The sequence below is a fragment of the Lissotriton helveticus genome, chromosome 12, assembly GCF_964261635.1.
Source record: "Lissotriton helveticus chromosome 12, aLisHel1.1, whole genome shotgun sequence".
Taxonomy (NCBI): Eukaryota; Metazoa; Chordata; class Amphibia; order Caudata; family Salamandridae; genus Lissotriton; species Lissotriton helveticus.
In genome coordinates, this window is record NC_136073.1 from 847,803,621 (window position 1) to 847,820,646 (window position 17,026).

At 47.1% G+C, this 17,026-nt stretch overlaps 1 protein-coding gene and 1 long non-coding RNA gene across 5 annotated transcripts in view; one reads left to right on the top strand and one right to left on the bottom strand.

The window, feature by feature from the left end:
- NFIC (nuclear factor I C) overlaps positions 1-17,026 on the top strand; it is a 322,708-nt gene that overhangs the window by 140,182 nt on the left and 165,500 nt on the right. The gene's annotated exons all lie outside the window — the stretch shown is intronic.
- Positions 1-17,026, bottom strand: part of LOC144798776 (uncharacterized) — a 127,977-nt gene that overhangs the window by 68,985 nt on the left and 41,966 nt on the right. The window contains exon 4 of the long non-coding RNA XR_013603640.1: positions 6,469-6,642. This is a non-coding gene — a long non-coding RNA (uncharacterized LOC144798776). The remainder of the gene's footprint in view (positions 1-6,468; positions 6,643-17,026) is intronic.

The window sequence follows — 17,026 nt, forward strand, 5'->3', positions numbered from 1 at the left end:
AGGTGGAGAGAAGGGAAGAAACAACAGAAAAGAGGAGGAAGAGAGAAAGGAGGAGGGAGAGAAGGGAATAAAAGAGGTGGAGAGAAGGGAAGAAACAACAGAAAAGAGGAGGAAGAGAGAAAGGAGGAGGGAGAGAAGGAAATAAAAGAGGTGGAGAGAAGGGAAGAAACAACAGAAAAGAGGAGGAAGAGAGAAAGGAGGAGGGAGAGAAGGAAATAAAAGAGGTGGAGAGAAGGGAAGAAAAGAGAGAAAGGAAGAAGCAAGAGAAAAGAGGGGGACAGAAGGGAAGAAAAGAGAAAGGTGGAAGAGACAAAAGGGGGACAGAGAGAAGGAAGAAAGGAGGGGGAGAGAAGGGAAGAAAAAAGAGAAAGAAGGAGGAATAGATGAAGGAGGAGGGACAGAAGGGAAGAAAAAAGAGAAAAAAGGAAGAAGCTAGAGAAAGGAAGAGGAAGACAGAAAGGAGGAGGGAGAGAAAGGAAGAAAAGAGAGAAAGAAGAACGAAGAAAATTATATAGAAACACTGACAGGGGGAGGAAGCAGGGGTGAAACAGAACCAGGTGCTGAGAAAGAAAGTATGGTGGAGTGCAAGGGAGATGCAAGACGTGCTATCAAAACTAAGCAGCCATGGTTTTCGATCAAACTCCTATGAAAAAGTTGCTCCTAGCAGTATTTTTTTTGTATTATTATAAATGAAGCACGCATGTGATGCCCTGAAAGCTCCCCCCTTTCTCGGGGTTTGTGCTCCTCCCAGCCTGGCAGCCCCTAGACTCCGCCTCCACATGTGAGCACCGGGTGCACATTTCTCGGCCCGGCCCTGGCACTCTTAAGAAGCAGCTTGGCTGCCAGTTGTCTGGTGGTGCCAGGTCGGTGCCTCCAAGGCGCCCGAGCAGATGGCACCAATCTGCCGGGTACCATGTGCCCAGGCTTCTCTTCCAGGGTAGGCCTTCTGTCTGTGGTGGCCCTCCTCTGCCAGGCCTGGCACCCTCCCAAACTGAGTGCTTCATGGGCAGCAGTACCAGCTGGTGCTTAACCCCCTCCGTGCTGGTGCACAGACAAAAAGTGGCAGAGCTGGGGCAGGAAGGGATGTACCCTGCCACCGAAAGACATCCCTCGCTGCCTTAGCAGTGCCGTGTGCTACGAGGGGGTGCCGAGCCGAGGGACCCCTTAAACGAGCCACACAGCAGGCACTTAGTGGGGCATCTTGGCACTGCCCCTCGAGCCGAAATCATCTCAACTTGCAGTATTGAAACCAAAGAGCGCTTTCTTGAATGGGAATTAGGAAATTCATAACAGGTTAGCATCTCAGAAATGACGGAAGTCGTGCCTCTTTGTCTCATGAACACCGAGACTGCCTGGTCTTGATCCCACCTTATGCCTCTTTCTTCCACCCCATACACTTTCTTTCTCTTTATGTAACTCCTGCAGGTAGTATGTTTATCTCTGCTTTCTCCCTTTGTCACAATTTTGCTGTCTTCATCAATCTTTCCAACTTTTCTTCTAACATCACGCATGTGATGACTCTTGCGAGACGTATTGTTTTTTAACAGGGTTTAGTGGCTGCCTGTTTTTTACCATCGGCTGGCTCCGTTATTAGCCTAATTTGCTTGCTTCTTATTGGCCAGCTGCTGTAGGCTTCTTTTCTCTTTGTGTGATTGCCACACGCCTGGAGCTTGGATGCTTTACTTGTGCCCTTCCACTGCTCATTTTTTACACACTACTTTTTTCTTTGTATTTAAGCATTCTACCAGAGTGCGTCTTTATCGCCTACTTCCCTCGTGTTCTTCCATCTCTGTGTTCCGCTTGTCCACCGAGTCTCTGGTGCCCCCCCACCCACTGTCACTTTGGCTGTTCCTGTTGGGCCCCCACCCCAACCTCCCTTTGTTGTCTGTGCTCCTGTCCACAATCCCGCTCAATCCTGTCCTTGTTGCCCTTATCCATTGTCTGTGTTGCTCGGTTGTATGACTTTACAACACATGCTTTTACCCTGCATGCCGTTACAACACAATGTTTTACCCCGATTTGCTGTCGGGTGCGCTGGAGTTTGGAATAGTATAATTTACTATTCCAACTCCAGTCTGTGCAACAGTAGGGAAGGTGTTGGAGTTAAATCAAACACCTTATACCCCCTACAGCAAGCCATTTCATTGTAATGGTATGCAGCGTAAAATCATGCGTTCCAATGCATGCGTTGTTACAGTTGTTTTCCATGTTGCTCCCACCACCAGCACACCCTCTCTTGTTCGTGTTGCCTCTCCCGACCGCCATAACAAAAAACAAAATGTGTTGTGACGCGGCCAGAGCTTGCCATGTGATATTGTTTTTCCCCACATTCTCCGTTGTCCGAGTAGCCACCCCCAACACCCTCCCACCATGTTGTGCCCCACTCTGCCTTTGTCCTGCCAGCATTAAAAAAATACGTTATGATACACCACCACTGCCAACACTGACCGCGTGATATCCCTGTTTTTCCTCATGCCTTTGCCAATGCTTGTTTTGTCTTTGTCTGGGTCAGAGCCGGCCAATGAAAAATAGGTCCTGCTTCTAAAAATGAGCTCCGGTGCCCACCACCTGCAACCACTGCCACACATGAATCACAGGCTGGGTGACGAAAAGCAGCAAGCTGTGTATTAACTTGTAGGCTGGCTCTTTTGTTTCTCAGGAATGCCAAGCAAACATAGACTTCCCTTGACCTCCACCCCCTCCTAACCCGGTTTCTTCAGCCTCAAAGCTCAGACTCTGACGTTTGCAGTCACCCATCTCTCGATAGTTCTCCCAAGCTCATCCTCTCCTTGTAGCAGCCACTGATTCCCCCTCAAACTCACTTTTTTTTTAAAGTTCCACCCCAGCCACGTTTTCCCATGTTGATGCCACTCACAGCCATTGCTCAATGCTTCTGTGGCGTCAGTAGACCTCAACCCGTCCACGCAAGGCGACGCATGGCGCCACCTCTTTCACAGACCAATCAAACGAGGCCATTACTCCCGTGGGAGCCAATCAGAGATCAGAAGGCAGCATCCCCTTGTGGCAGTCCCAGAATACATTGAGCGCCAGGGCATGACATCATCCTCCTGGGGCCTGGCCCTCTGCTGGAGGTGAAACTCAGAGGCAGGTGGCAAGCTCGGTGGGTTAGTTGAGTGCCGCAGAGAACCGCGTGTAACCTACGAGTCAGCGGTTCATACGTAGGCCAGGGTGACCCAGACGTATGTACTTTTTGGGGAGTGAAAAAAGGTGACTTTTGAGTGTGCGAAGTTGTTCATTCTTTAGGTATAAGTCAGCATGGACGAAGAACACGTTTCTTCATAAGTTGGCCTCCCCAACAACCTATTGAACCCCACGTAATTCACAGGGCAGCTTTCTACAAAGGAATACTCTACACCGACATGTTTAAGAAGGAGAGGGGTGGATGCACAGCACAAACCTACTTTTTGGAATTAATTTTTGGTCTGGCCTTAACAAGATCTATTGATTTAAATACAAATATAGGTATTATATACTTAGTTAAATGGACGTTCACCCTTCCATCTGTTTGGTGGACAGGGTACTCCAGCAATCCATCAGTTTGGTGGACGAAGAACCCCGCTAGTCCATCAATTTGGTGGACGGGGTACCCTATTAGTCCATCAGTTTGGTGGACAGAGAACCCTGCTAGTCTATCAGTTTGGTGAACGAGGTACACTGCTAGTTTGTGGGGGACAGGGTACCCCACTAGTCCATCAGTTAGGTGGATGTGGTACCCCGCTAGTCCATCAGTTTGGTGGAGGGAGAACCCACTAGTCCATCAGTTTGGTGGACGGGGTACCCTATTAGTCCATCAGTTTGGTGGACGGGGTACCCCGCTAGTCCACCAGTTTGGTGGATGGGGCACCCCGCTAGTTTGTGGTGGACGGGGTACCCCGCTAATTTGTGTCCATGGTGGATGGGGTACACCGCTAATTTGTGGTGGAAAACTCCCCCATCAAACTCAAAACGATGCCCAAAGACTTCGGTGGGAAAATCCTGCCAGGAAAGAGAGAAGAGGATGAGAGAGGGGAGGGGTCTGAGGGGGGAAAGCCCCAGGTGGAGGGATGCGCGGAGGCAGGCAGAGAAGAGGCGGGGGTGAGGACCACGGAGGCAGGAAGAGGAAGGAATACGTGCAGCCCCAGGGCAGCCGGAGTGGCATCGGAGGGTGGGAAATATCTTCACACAGCTCCGAGGGCGCGATGAATAAAACATGAGGGGATCTGTCTGCCCCGCACCTGTCACGGCTTCCCCCACCCCCCACACGCCCCCAGGAAGAGATGCCATGTTCTCACCATTGAAGTCTTTGCCAGAAGCTGTGCCCTGTAATAGGGCCCGCGGTTGCCAGCCTGGCACCGTGCCCGCCTCCATTCAGTGCCACAATGAGGGTGCGAGGGAAGGGGCAGCTGGCACGGCAGATGGCATCGCTCACCTGCCAAGGGGCACACACGGAGCCCGACACAGCTCGGATAGCAGGCCGATGGGCCTTCCGGGGTGGTAGCGCGTGATGGGCACGCTGTAGAGGGCAGAGATAATGCGGAGGCATGGACAGTTGAAACAAGTCCACGCCCTGGCCCCTCTGACGTCGCCCCCCCCCTCAATGAACCCCCTCTGGCCCATGTGACATCTCTCGGGACTCAGATCACCTCAATCTGCCTGTTGCCGATGTTGACCTAAAGTATTCCGGGTATGTTTATTCCCACTAATCATACAATATTCCCTTTGGGATTTTTTGCGGCACCCCTAAGATTGCACACTCATACAAACATATACTCAAAGAAAAAATAGAAGGAAAGAAAACATATTCATCTATATAAAAGTAAACTTTCTGTTCTGTTCTTTGTAATTGTAAAACATAAAAAAAACTCTATTAATTGTTGATGTTGTATCACAAAATGAGCATAAATGCCTATGTTTAATGTTTTTAGTTTTAATATAAGAATTGTTTTTAATGTGCACAATACAGATTGATTTTGTATCGGTTTTTTAATAAATGATGAGTACATTACTGTCAAGCTAATTTATTCTCATACTGAGTTTACTTTTACATTGATGAATATTTTTTCTTTCCTTCTATTTTTTTTGGAGTATATGTTTGTATGAGTGTGCAATCTTAGGGGTGCCATAAAAAATCCCAAAGGGTCTATTGTATGATTATTGGTTCTTACCCGGTTCCCTTCGTTTGAAGGGTTACTCTCTCTATGTTTTTAATGTGTATTCCCACGCCAGTGAATAGTAAAGCTGTTTCTCTGTCTCAGAAATGGATAGGATCAGCCCGCTGTACCAAGTGGGCAGTAGAAAAGATACACCCCTGGTGCCCAGTGAAGTGCCAACATGTATACAGAGCAGCCTCCTACCAAGCAACCAGAAGCGCTTCAGTGTCACATGAGAGTAGGAAGCACTATGCAAATGAAACACTCTAAGAGCGCTGTGAAGCCAGCACGTGATAGGGCGCCTCATCAGCTGTCGCAAGGTTTCTATTACGAATCATTGTTTTCAAGCCGGACATCCACCTTGGAATGTACGCTGGTTGGTGAGTACCAGGGTAGGCAGAGATCAGGACCTATGGCGAGGGGGCACCAGGAAGGCGGCTGTGGTATTGTGACCAGCTGGTGACAGGTGCTGTGAATTTACCAGAGATATACCCGCTATGGAGCTTATTGCCACACCAGTGGTCGCTCCTGGTAACCACAGAGTCTGCCCGCCATTACCAAGGAACGTGCCTGGTTGGCTCTGGGCACTTGGTGTGCCTTTTGCATATTGTGTGCCAGCTTCCCCCAGAAACCACTGGGAAGGCCTCTCAGCCATGCGCCTAATGAGTTCTGGTCACTGGGTGGCACAGGTAGTGACGTTCAGCCACGTGATGCCCCTGTGTTCAGAGGTAGGATTACCTTCATGGAATGGCCTCTGTGTTCTCACTTTGACTTTCAATTAAAAATGCACATTTACACAGTGCTTGAAATGGAAAAATAGAAGTGCTGGTACTCTGTACCAGAGTCCCGGCTTGTTTATGAGAAGTGCAGGTACTCCCCAATTACAAGTATTGCATTTCTCTTGAGAAGTGAAGGTACTCTCCCTCTCAAAATAAAAAAGTGCCGGTACTCCGTACGGGACAGTACTGGCCCATTTAAACCACTCCATTTACACCTCCTTAAACTGCGTAACAACACCACAGACAGTTGGTGGCTATGCCGAGACAATCGCACATCTGAATACAAAAGTAAAGGATGTAGTAACGAGTAAATAGTAAACAGAACTCTTCTGCGTAGGGTACAGATAGGACATATGGCTTTACGCTTATCAAGGCCACTCCCCCCGTTTACAGGATTGACTTTTTCACGTTACTATGGTCCACTCCTATACGGCTATCCGCTGCCTTACCGTACCTTAACTACATTTTACCAGAATGTTTATATACACAGCATTTTTGTTGTAAAGCACAGTATTGCATCTCCATAGTGGACTACTCACCTCGAGACGCGCCTGTCTCTTGTAGACAGCTTGGCATTCCTTTTACTTGGGGATGAATACAAACTGGGTTCCCAAGACTGCCCTTTATGACTTTTGATGAGTCATTTAGCCTTGAAAAAGCCCAACGGACGAAACACGTGTCGGCTGCTTCTTTCCTTCTAACTTTTGAAGACACTGAAAACGTAATGAATAAAATAATCCTTGAGCAAAGAGGAACGCTTCAAACTAAAAAAGTTTCCACTTCATTTCACTGCTTATGATTCACCTGAGTGTATGACCTTCTTGTGTGTGCTTCGGAACTTTTTTTGTTGTTCGCCTCCCTAAACTGTGTACTATGGTCTTCTGTTTCTATAGAGGGGTTGTGGTGACATCAGACATCTTGAAGCTGTCGGCAGAGTAGTTTCTTAAATGTCAGCAGAATTTCTTGCCAGTGAAATAGGAGCAATATACACAGGGTGCCTTTAGTGTGTTTTTTATATTGCAGGTTTATTTTAGCGCGATTAACCTTCAGTCCATGTTGGTTTCAAACATGGGATTTTGTTTTCTTAAGTAGTTAGTGATATACTTGACTAAGCAGTAGTAAAAGGAAGAACAAAAGTATTACATTATGTAATTAAGATAACATGGTTTCAGATAAAACATGCTATGCTTACTTGAAAACACATCCTGACAACAGAAATCAGAAACTGTTGAAGCTACTTCCAGCAAGACTGGGCTAACAGTTTGCCCTAATTTCAATTAGAAGGGTCAGTTTTTATGAATAGACTCTTAATTAAACAATACACAGCAGTTAGGATCTGAGATTTTTTAAGTTACTCGTGTAGTCTTCAGCTAACAATGGACCCTGACTGCCCTTAGAGCACGCAGGATTCGTTTAGCATTATCAAAGATCCAGGTAGTTAAACAATGATCAATGAATAAGCTTACAGAGGTGTGAAGTTATCCTGCAATGTTCAGCTAACAAGGAGTCGTGATTGAAACTTGAATGGTCGGATTTGGCTTTAGCTTTCACAAAGAGGTTCCTTTTTAAAGCTGGGCAATGACAAAGCACCATATGACCAGCTCTTATATTTCATTTAATCAAAATATTTAAAAGATACCACATATTTTTATGAAAATATGCCTGTGAAACAAAAAGAAAGTATGTGCATAATAGCTGTAAAGACGCATTGTTCTGTCAAATATACACACACATATATACATATACATACTCTCTCTCTCTCTCTCTCTCTTTATATATATATATATATAGAGAGAGAGAGGAGGCAGAACCTTCTGCCTGAGAAGGGGAACAGAGGAGTTTCTTTGTTACCTGCTCTTCGACTGCTGCGGGCTGTGGAGCGCTGACCGACGGCTCGTTGGAGGCATCACTTGGTGTTTGGTGGGTCCCTGCACTACATGGGTCCCTGCGGCGAACTACAGTATCCAGCATGCAACAGAGGAGCAGGCACAGCGCAAGGAGATTCACACACCTGTGAGGCACAGGAGGGGCGGAACCACGTGACTGGGAGTGGTCACAGCAAGATAAAACTTTACAGCAAAGGGCCCCTTAAAGGAGAACAAACTGAAACAGGCACTGAAGAGTCCATTCTAAGGACGAAACGCGTCTGCCAAGCGTTTCAGCAATTTCCTTTCAATGCTTGCGCATTTTTATTCAAATAAAGCGGCTTTTTCCAGTCCCCCGGAGCATGGTCACATTCTTTTCCAAGGCTTGGGAGAGAAATTGGTGTGTATGTGTAAGCTGGCTAGCAGGAGCTGGGTTTGGTGACCGCCCTCTCGTTCTGGTGCTACGCGGTTCTCCTGCAAAAACTTGGTATTCTGTTGCAAAACAGCAAAACGCGTCGCCCCCCCAGGTGCTGACTTCAGTGCATGGGGAGAGAGGAGGCAGAACCTTCTGCCTGAGAAGGGGGACAGAGGAGTTTCTTTGTTACCTGCTCTTCGACTGCTGCGGGCTGTGGAGCGCTGACCGACGGCTCGTTGGAGGCATCACTTGGTGTTTGGTGGGTCCCTGCACTACATGGGTCCCTGCGGCGAACTACAGTATCCAGCATGCAACAGAGGAGCAGGCACAGCGCAAGGAGATTCACACACCTGTGAGGCACAGGAGGGGCGGAACCACGTGACTGGGAGTGGTCACAGCAAGATAAAACTTTACAGCAAAGGGCCCCTCAAAGGAGAACAAACTGAAACAGGCACTGAAGAGTCCATTCTAAGGACGAAACGCGTCTGCCAAGCGTTTCAGCAATTTCCTTTCAATGCTTGCGCATTTTTATTCAAATAAAGCGGCTTTTTCCAGTCCCCCGGAGCATGGTCACATTCTTTTCCAAGGCTTGGGAGAGAAATTGGTGTATATGTGTAAGCTGGCTAGCAGGAGCTGGCTTTGGTGACTGCCCTCTCGTTCTGGTGCTACGCGGTTCTCCTGCAAAAACTTGGTATTCTGTTGCAAAACGCGTCGCCCCCCCAGGTGCTGACTTCAGTGCATGGGGAGAGAGGAGGCAGAACCTTCTGCCTGAGAAGGGGGACAGAGGAGTTTCTTTGTTACCTGCTCTTCGACTGCTGCGGGCTGTGGAGCGCTGACCGACGGCTCGTTGGAGGCATCACTTGGTGTTTGGTGGGTCCCTGCACTACATGGGTCCCTGCGGCGAACTACAGTATCCAGCATGCAACAGAGGAGCAGGCACAGCGCAAGGAGATTCACAAACCTGTGAGGCACAGGAGGGGCAGAACCATGTGACTGGGAGTGGTCACAGCAAGATAAAACTTTACAGCAAGGGGCCCCTCAAAGGAGAACAAACTGAAACAGGCACGGAAGAGTCCATTCTAAGGACGAAACGCGTCTGCCAAGCGTTTCAGCAATTTCCTTTCAATGCTTGCGCATTTTTATTCAAATAAAGCGGCTTTTTCCAGTCCCCCGGAGCATGGTCACATTCTTTTCCAAGGCTTGGGAGAGAAATTGTTGTATATGTATATATATATATATATATATTTACCACAAATGCCCCTTGCATCAGAGACGCACACACGATGTCCTGCCCTCCGGCCTGGTTCATGCAGTCAGGTGTGCCAATGCGCATTTATTTACAGCGAGCCTACGCGTTTCGGGATCACCGCCCCCTCTTCTTGGGCAGTAAGAAAACACATATGAGCACTGCTTGCTTTGTTCACGAACTTTATTGACAAGCTCTGCAAAGAAGAAAAATTGCCTGCATTAGAACTACAAGCCCCATAATTCCATGGGCGCCAAACGGACACACCCATGTTGAGCTTGTCAATAAAGTTCGTGAACAAAGCAAGCAGTGCTCATATGTGTTTTCTTACTGCCCAAGAAGAGGGGGCGGTGACCCCGAAACGCGTAGGCTCGCTGTAAATAAATGCGCATTGGCACACCTGACTGCATGAACCAGGCCGGAGGGCAGGACATCGTGTGTGCGTCTCTGATGCAAGGGGCATTTGTGGTAAATAAGCTACGCGGCGGTCCCAGCCGCGGGAGATGGCACCGTCACCAGCCGAGAGCGAAGGATGTCTCGGCAGGAGAAAGCCGCTAGAACTGAACTTTCAGAACTGCCAAGCGGTACGTTGTCCCAAAAATGCAAATTAGTCAGCGCTTCCAATGCGCACTCACTCAGAGATGGAAAACAAATTTAATTGTGAGAAAACCCAATTGAACTATCTGCAAAGAAGAAAAATTGCCTGCATTAGAACTACAAGCCCCATAATTCCATGGGCGCCAAACGGACACACCCATGTTGAGCTTGTCAATAAAGTTTGTGAACAAAGCAAGCAGTGCTCATATGTGTTTTCTTACTGCCCAAGAAGAGGGGGCGGTGACCCCGAAACGCGTAGGCTCGCTGTAAATAAATGCGCATTGGCACACCTGACTGCATGAACCAGGCCGGAGGGCAGGACATCGTGTGTGCGTCTCTGATGCAAGGGGCATTTGTGGTAAATATATATATATATATATATATATATATATATATTCACCACGAGGGGTGCGGCTTACCTTCTTTCCCTGAAAGAGAACTGTTGTCATATGAAGCGGCAGGGTCCAGCCGCATAGCACGCACCGCCAACCAAAGAGCTCCCACTACTGCCCGCCATTGGATCTAAACCTTTTGTTGCGCAAGCATTCACGGGCAGGGTGCAGCCGCCAGGGACCTGACCCTGGTATTGGCCCTCTACACCTCGAAAATAGGAAGTATGAGGCACAGGTGATTGCAGTAATGAACATAGTTCTTAGCGCATCGTCCCCCCACGGGGTAGAAAGGTAGAAGGAGTGGCAGACTACAAAGACCAGTGTGCCTTGCTCATGGAGCCGATTGCGGCGCCCACCAGGGGGCAAACACATCATCCAGTTTCCAGCAACGCCCACTGCGGGGATATAAAAAAACATACTGCCGAGCCACTGGCAACACACACCTCTCCTTTCAGACGACGCGACTAGCCTCCTTTGAAAAAGGTCCGTGGAAGAGACCGAAATGCATCAGGATAAACTGGCTAGACCTCTGCAAATGAAATAAAAGCTTTTTCATTTTCACCACGAGGAGTGCGGCTTACCTTCTTTCCCTGAAAGAGAACTGTTGTCATATATATATATATATATATATATATATATATATATATATATATATATATATATATATATATATATACATATATATGTATTTATTTATTTATTTTTCCCAAAGGCACCCTTTTCAGGAGTAAGTTGAAAGCACAAAAGTGACTGCACTCCAGTTTGTGTTTAAGTATTTATAGGTGGCAAAGTATTTCGACCAAACAGTCTTCATCCAAGCAGCCTAACAATAGCTAGTGCTCTATCACCCTTAAAAATAGAAAGGAACACTCAGCTTACATAGTATCCTCAATGAAACAAACTCATTAAACAGTAACAATAGTGCAATTTCTGTTCTCTCTCTCTCTCGCTCTCTCTTGCTCTCTCGCTCTCTTGCTCTCTCTCTCTATATATATATATATATATATATATATATATATATATATATATATATACACATTTATAGATATACATATATATACTAAAACATATATACACACACACACACACATTATATACATATGTGGTCAAGGCTGCTGCCACGCAGCCGAAACGCGTCATGCTGGTAATGGAGATAAAAGAATAAAGCACTAAATACTTGCAACAACGCACGTTTGTAGTCTGAACCTGATTGTCTACGAAGGAGCCAGTAGTTCAGGACTGACGGTGATATATATATATATATATAGATATCTGGACTAACGATTCTTCATTCTAGCGCTCCCCCCACACCGCCGACCCAGATGCACCTACCCAGTGCATTCTGGGAGTTGAAGTCCGTATACTAGCTCTGGGCTGCAACAGGTGAGCGTAATTGACCGGGGAGGAGTGTCCAGACCCGGACATTAAGGGAAGCAGGACTGGGATTCATTTGTGATGGCATTCCTCGCACGGCAGGGCGCTGAAGAAGGCCTACGCCGAAATGCATTCGCCACCCGTGCAATTACTGCCAATAAAAGCCTGGTGTACCCTGTAAACCCCCTCTGGTCTCCGATTCTTCTTGTGTGGAGGGATGTTATGCCGATATATATATATATATATATATATATGCACTCTGATACCCGCAAGGGTCAGGTTAACGCTATAAAAAATTATAAAAATAAAATATATATATATATATACACACAGAATCAGCCCTACAGAGCAAGTTCACTTCCTGCACTCCCTGTCTTAGTTGTGGAGTCAAAAGTGGGTAAGAAGATAATTCAGTTCCACTTTTATGTAGTCGATTATTTCCCCTTTATACAGTAGCCTCAGCTACGCCGGTTAAGCTGAATGCAGCGCTTGGAGAGCTGGTTTATCTACACTACGGTGGTGCTGAGTGTCACTGCACGGGGCTGACGCCCTGGACATTTGCCACAGCCATGTTGAATGTGTATGGGATCAAGCTTTGCACTGGTAATCAATATTGCGTTCTGATTGAAGGGCGGAGGATGTTAAATGTTTAAGACAAAGTGTAAGAAGCAGATATGGCCTCATTTGCCCACAAATTGCCAAGCAAAGTGGTTTCAAGACGGGTCTGTGGGTCCATAAGATAAAGATCGATCTTGTCGATCTTCTGAAGGGTGGCTTGGATCTCTTCCGCCCAGGTGTCCTCTATGTCCATTGAGACTGGATATGGTCAAGAGGTCTAGGCTGGACACGCAGGAGAACTGTCCTGACTGTCATTCAGGACACCCTCTCGTAAAGGCAGCCGTCCACTCAGCAGCTTCTTTGGAACTGAGCTAGTCTATTCAGGATAATTGTGGCTGTTGGATGAATTGTCGACCGGCTGTAGCTTGCATGTGGACTGATATTGTTTGCGCTGATAAAGACCTAGAGTAGGCCGTCTCGACTGCAGGTATTTCTTTGGTTGGGAAAGAAGACTTCCTTGACCTACGTAAAGTATGTCAAGCTCAGAAAGGATGATAGTGCACTCACCTTTTTAAGAAGAATATATATATATATATATATATATATATATATATATATAGTGATGTTTTCTCACAAATGCCCCAGCTTTGAGAGGTCACACGCACTGCTCCACCATCCGGCTATTCAAAGCAGCCTCTCAAAGCTGGGGCATTTGTGGGAAATATATGGTGATGCATAGCAATACAACAACAAAGCTCGCCTTTGACTTGAGCGTACTGCCTGCACTGAAGTGCGGGGTTGTTAGTGTAAAGCAGTCACATGCAATTTCAGGGGACATGGCAGTCAGCAGCACTTTTATAGGAAATATCAGTCACCAGTTGCTCCATAGTGGTCAGGAGCGATTCTAGAATACGCGGCGATCAGCTACATTTGATATCCGTTAGCATCTATTCTGCGGTATACCCTGGCCAGCAGTAGTTGGATAGAGTATAATGTTCTGCAGCAGTTTTTGGGCACTGATTGGTCAGAAGCAGTTTGACTGTATATAGTGGTCAGCAGTCATTCGATACTGATTAGGATAGGATGTAGCCGAAGCAGCCGTCCACAGTAATTCTATGGCATGCATTGGCCAGCAGCAGTTCGATAGCGATCGGCTCAGTGTGCTAGCAGGCATCTGCAGTTCACTGAGATATAGAAGTTAGGAGCATGTATTGGCCTACAGAGGTCAGGAACAGTTTGGTAAGGACATACCACTCATAAGCATCGGACAACACCATAGCAGTCAAAAGCATGGTTGTGCGATTTAAGCCGGACAAATGGAATTATGCAGTGGGGATGACCAAATAATGCAAAAGGGTTCACTAAATTATGCAGCAATAAAAGTCAAGTTATGCAGAACAATTTGTGATAGCAATATGTCATAATTTTGCCATGTTGTCACATGTTAACACTGTTTTAGCGACGGTATTGCCTCATTAGTACCAGTTCAACACCCACATACAACTGAAAGATGACCAGCCAACCTTTGCGTAGAGCCTTTCACTGCCCGGCAACTCAGATCTCTGTAACTTTAGTAGTTTTTGATCAATTTGAGCTAGAAACAATTTCATTGTTAAAATCTGCAGGATTATGCAGCTGAGGATAGATTATGTCGCAAATGCGGCACATCAATAAAAATGTGCAATACACCGAGGCCACAGAATCACATAATTCCAGTGGCCTTTGATGTAAGGATGGCAGCATTGCAGTATGAAATAAGAACAACGGGTAGCAGAACGATGTAACGATACAGCGCTTGGCGGTAATGCAATGCAATATATGGAGCAGCGGATTGCGGAACAAAATAAGGATACAGTGCTCCACAGCGCTGCAATGCAAAATAAGGACAGTGGCACTGGGTATCAAGACTTTGGGGGTTCGATATAAGGACAGACACACCTGCCAACTTGTGAAATGTTTTCCTTGTGTGAGGGGGGAAGGCGCCTTGAAGGGGTGTAACCGGCCAGATTCATCAACGTAAAATCGGCTCGCAAAGGGCCAGATTCTGAGAATCTGGCCCTTTGCGAGTGCAAGTTTTGCATTTGGGATTCATCATCCCAAATGCAAAAATTGCTATTATAGAAATCGCAATTTTGCGAGGAATTGCATTTAAGAAATCTCTATTTGAGATTCCTTAAATGCAATTCATGAAACATTTAAAAATTGCGAATTCGCAATTTGGGCCGCTCTTTACCGCGAAGTCAAACCTTGTTGTAAATAGCGGAAACTTAGAAAAATGCACTTAAGTGCATTTTTCTGAGTTGTATGTTACGCACACACATGTCCCAAGGACATGTGTGTGTGTAACACCAGCGTCCAATATCATTTCAGGGGTGCAGCAGGGTGTCCTTTAGACACCCCTGCACCCTTGAAATCGCAAACTCAAAATGCGAATCGCTAATAGCGATTCGCACATTGATATGTCTTCCCATTCATTGGCCCATAGAAATGAATGGGGAGTTATTCCTTATTTGCGATTAGCAATTAGCTAATCGCAAATAAGGAAGCTGTAGGAATCACAAAATAAATTCCGATTTGTACATGAATCCCGTTTTGCGAGTCTGTAATAGCGATTCATTAATAATCGCTATTACAGACTCGCAAAACGGGACTTTGATTAATCTAGGGGTTAGTGTCAAGCACAGCCTGAGACGCTTTTAAGAGAGCCCCCTCCCCATGCTCTACAAAAATCAAAACCAAAGCTTTTGAGGCTGATGCGATGCACCGGGGAGGTTTCACACCTCGTAATGGACATCAGCTGAGTAGAACCTCCAAACAACTAGCTGGCAACATACTTTCTGTAGGCGTTTCCCCGATGAATTTCCCCTTTTTGTATCAGCATCCTTTTTATGTGTACCGTATTACTGGAGGACCTGTTTTAAATGGAACTTCTCTATGTTCCCTCTGCTGTTGGATAATGTTTAATGTATATGTTGTTGGATAATTTTGTATGTATATGTTGTTGTCTGTCTGCACTTTTATAGATATATTCTTGTATCGGAATAAAGATATTGAAGTTAATTGCAGGGGTTTCCAGCTAATTGTATGCCCACTGTGTAAAATCAGCTCCTCACTGGGTAACGGGAGGGTAAATTGTGTGGCACACAGTGGCACTGTGTGAGTTGGAAGGTCTGTAAGGGTGTAAGGAGATAAGAACAGCAGCATTTCTATACAATATATGGATACGGCACTCAGAAGTGTGATAAGCTATAAGGGCATTGAGCTAGGCAGCATTAGAATGCCATAAAAGGACAGCATCATTGCAGTACAGTGTAAGCATCTAGCACTCGGAAACACTGCAATACAATATAAGGATATAATACATGGGATTCCAGTATCCCTGTATAAAAGCTTCACTAAATTTCCATATTCTGATGTCACAACTCCTCCTGCTAGAGCGAGTAGGCGAGGGAAACACAGGAGATGTGCATCTCTTAGGATCGGGCCTGACCTACCTGAGGAGTGGGTGTGAGCTGTCCCAGGAATGGGCCTGAGCACTCTGAGGAGTGGTCCTGAGCTCTCTGAGGAGTGGGTTTGAGCTGTCATAGTAGTGGCACGTAACTCTCTGAGGAGTGGGTGTAAACTCCCTGAGGAGTGAGTATGAACTCCTTGAGAAGCAGCCACGAGCTCTCTCAGGAGTGGCGCAGAGCTCTCTGAGGAGTGTGTGTGAACTCCCTTAGAAGTGGCCCTGAGCTCTCTCAGGAGTGGGGCAGAGCTCTCTGAGGAGTGGGTGTAAACTCCCTGAGGAGTGGGTATGAACTCCTTGAGAAGCAGCCACAGGCTCTCTCAGGAGTGGCGCAGAGCTCTCTGAGGAGTGTGTGTGAACTCCCTTAGAAGTGGCCCTGAGCTCTCTCAGGAGTGGGGCAGAGCTCTCTGAGGAGTGGGTGTGAACTCCCTTAGAAGTGGCCCTGAGCTCTCTCAGGAGTGGCGCAGAGCTCTCTGAGGAGTGGGTGTGAACTCCCTTAGAAGTGGCCCTGAGCTCTCTCAGGAGTGGCGCAGAGCTCTCTGAGGAGTGGGTGTGAACTCCCTTAGAAGTGGCCCTAAGCTCTCTCAGGAGTGGGGCAGAGCTCTCTGAGGAGTGGGTGTGAACTCCCTTAGAAGTGGCCCTGAGCTCTCTCAGGAGTGGACCAGGGCTCTCTGAGGAGTGGGTGTGAACTCCCTTAGAAGTGGCCCTGAGCTCTCTCAGGAGTGGCGCAGAGCTCTCTGAGGAGTGGGTGTGAACTCCCTTAGAAGTGGCCCTGAGCTCTCTCAGGAGTGGACCAGAGCTCTCTGAGGAGTGGGTGTGAACTCCCTTAGAAGTGGCCCTAAGCTCTCTCAGGAGTGGCGCAGAGCTCTCTGAGGAGTGGGTGTGAACTCCCTTAGAAGTGGCCCTGAGCTCTCTCAGGAGTGGACCAGAGCTCTCTGAGGAGTGGGTGTGAACTCCCTTAGAAGTGGCCCTAAGCTCTCTCAGGAGTGGGGCAGAGCTCGCTGAGGAGTGGGTGTGAACTCCCTTAGAAGTGGCCCTGAGCTCTCTCAGGAGTGGCGCAGAACTCTCTGAGGTGTAGGAGTGAACTCCCTGAGGAGTGGCCCTGAGCTCTCTCAGTAGTGGTGCAGAGCTCTCTGAGGAGTGGG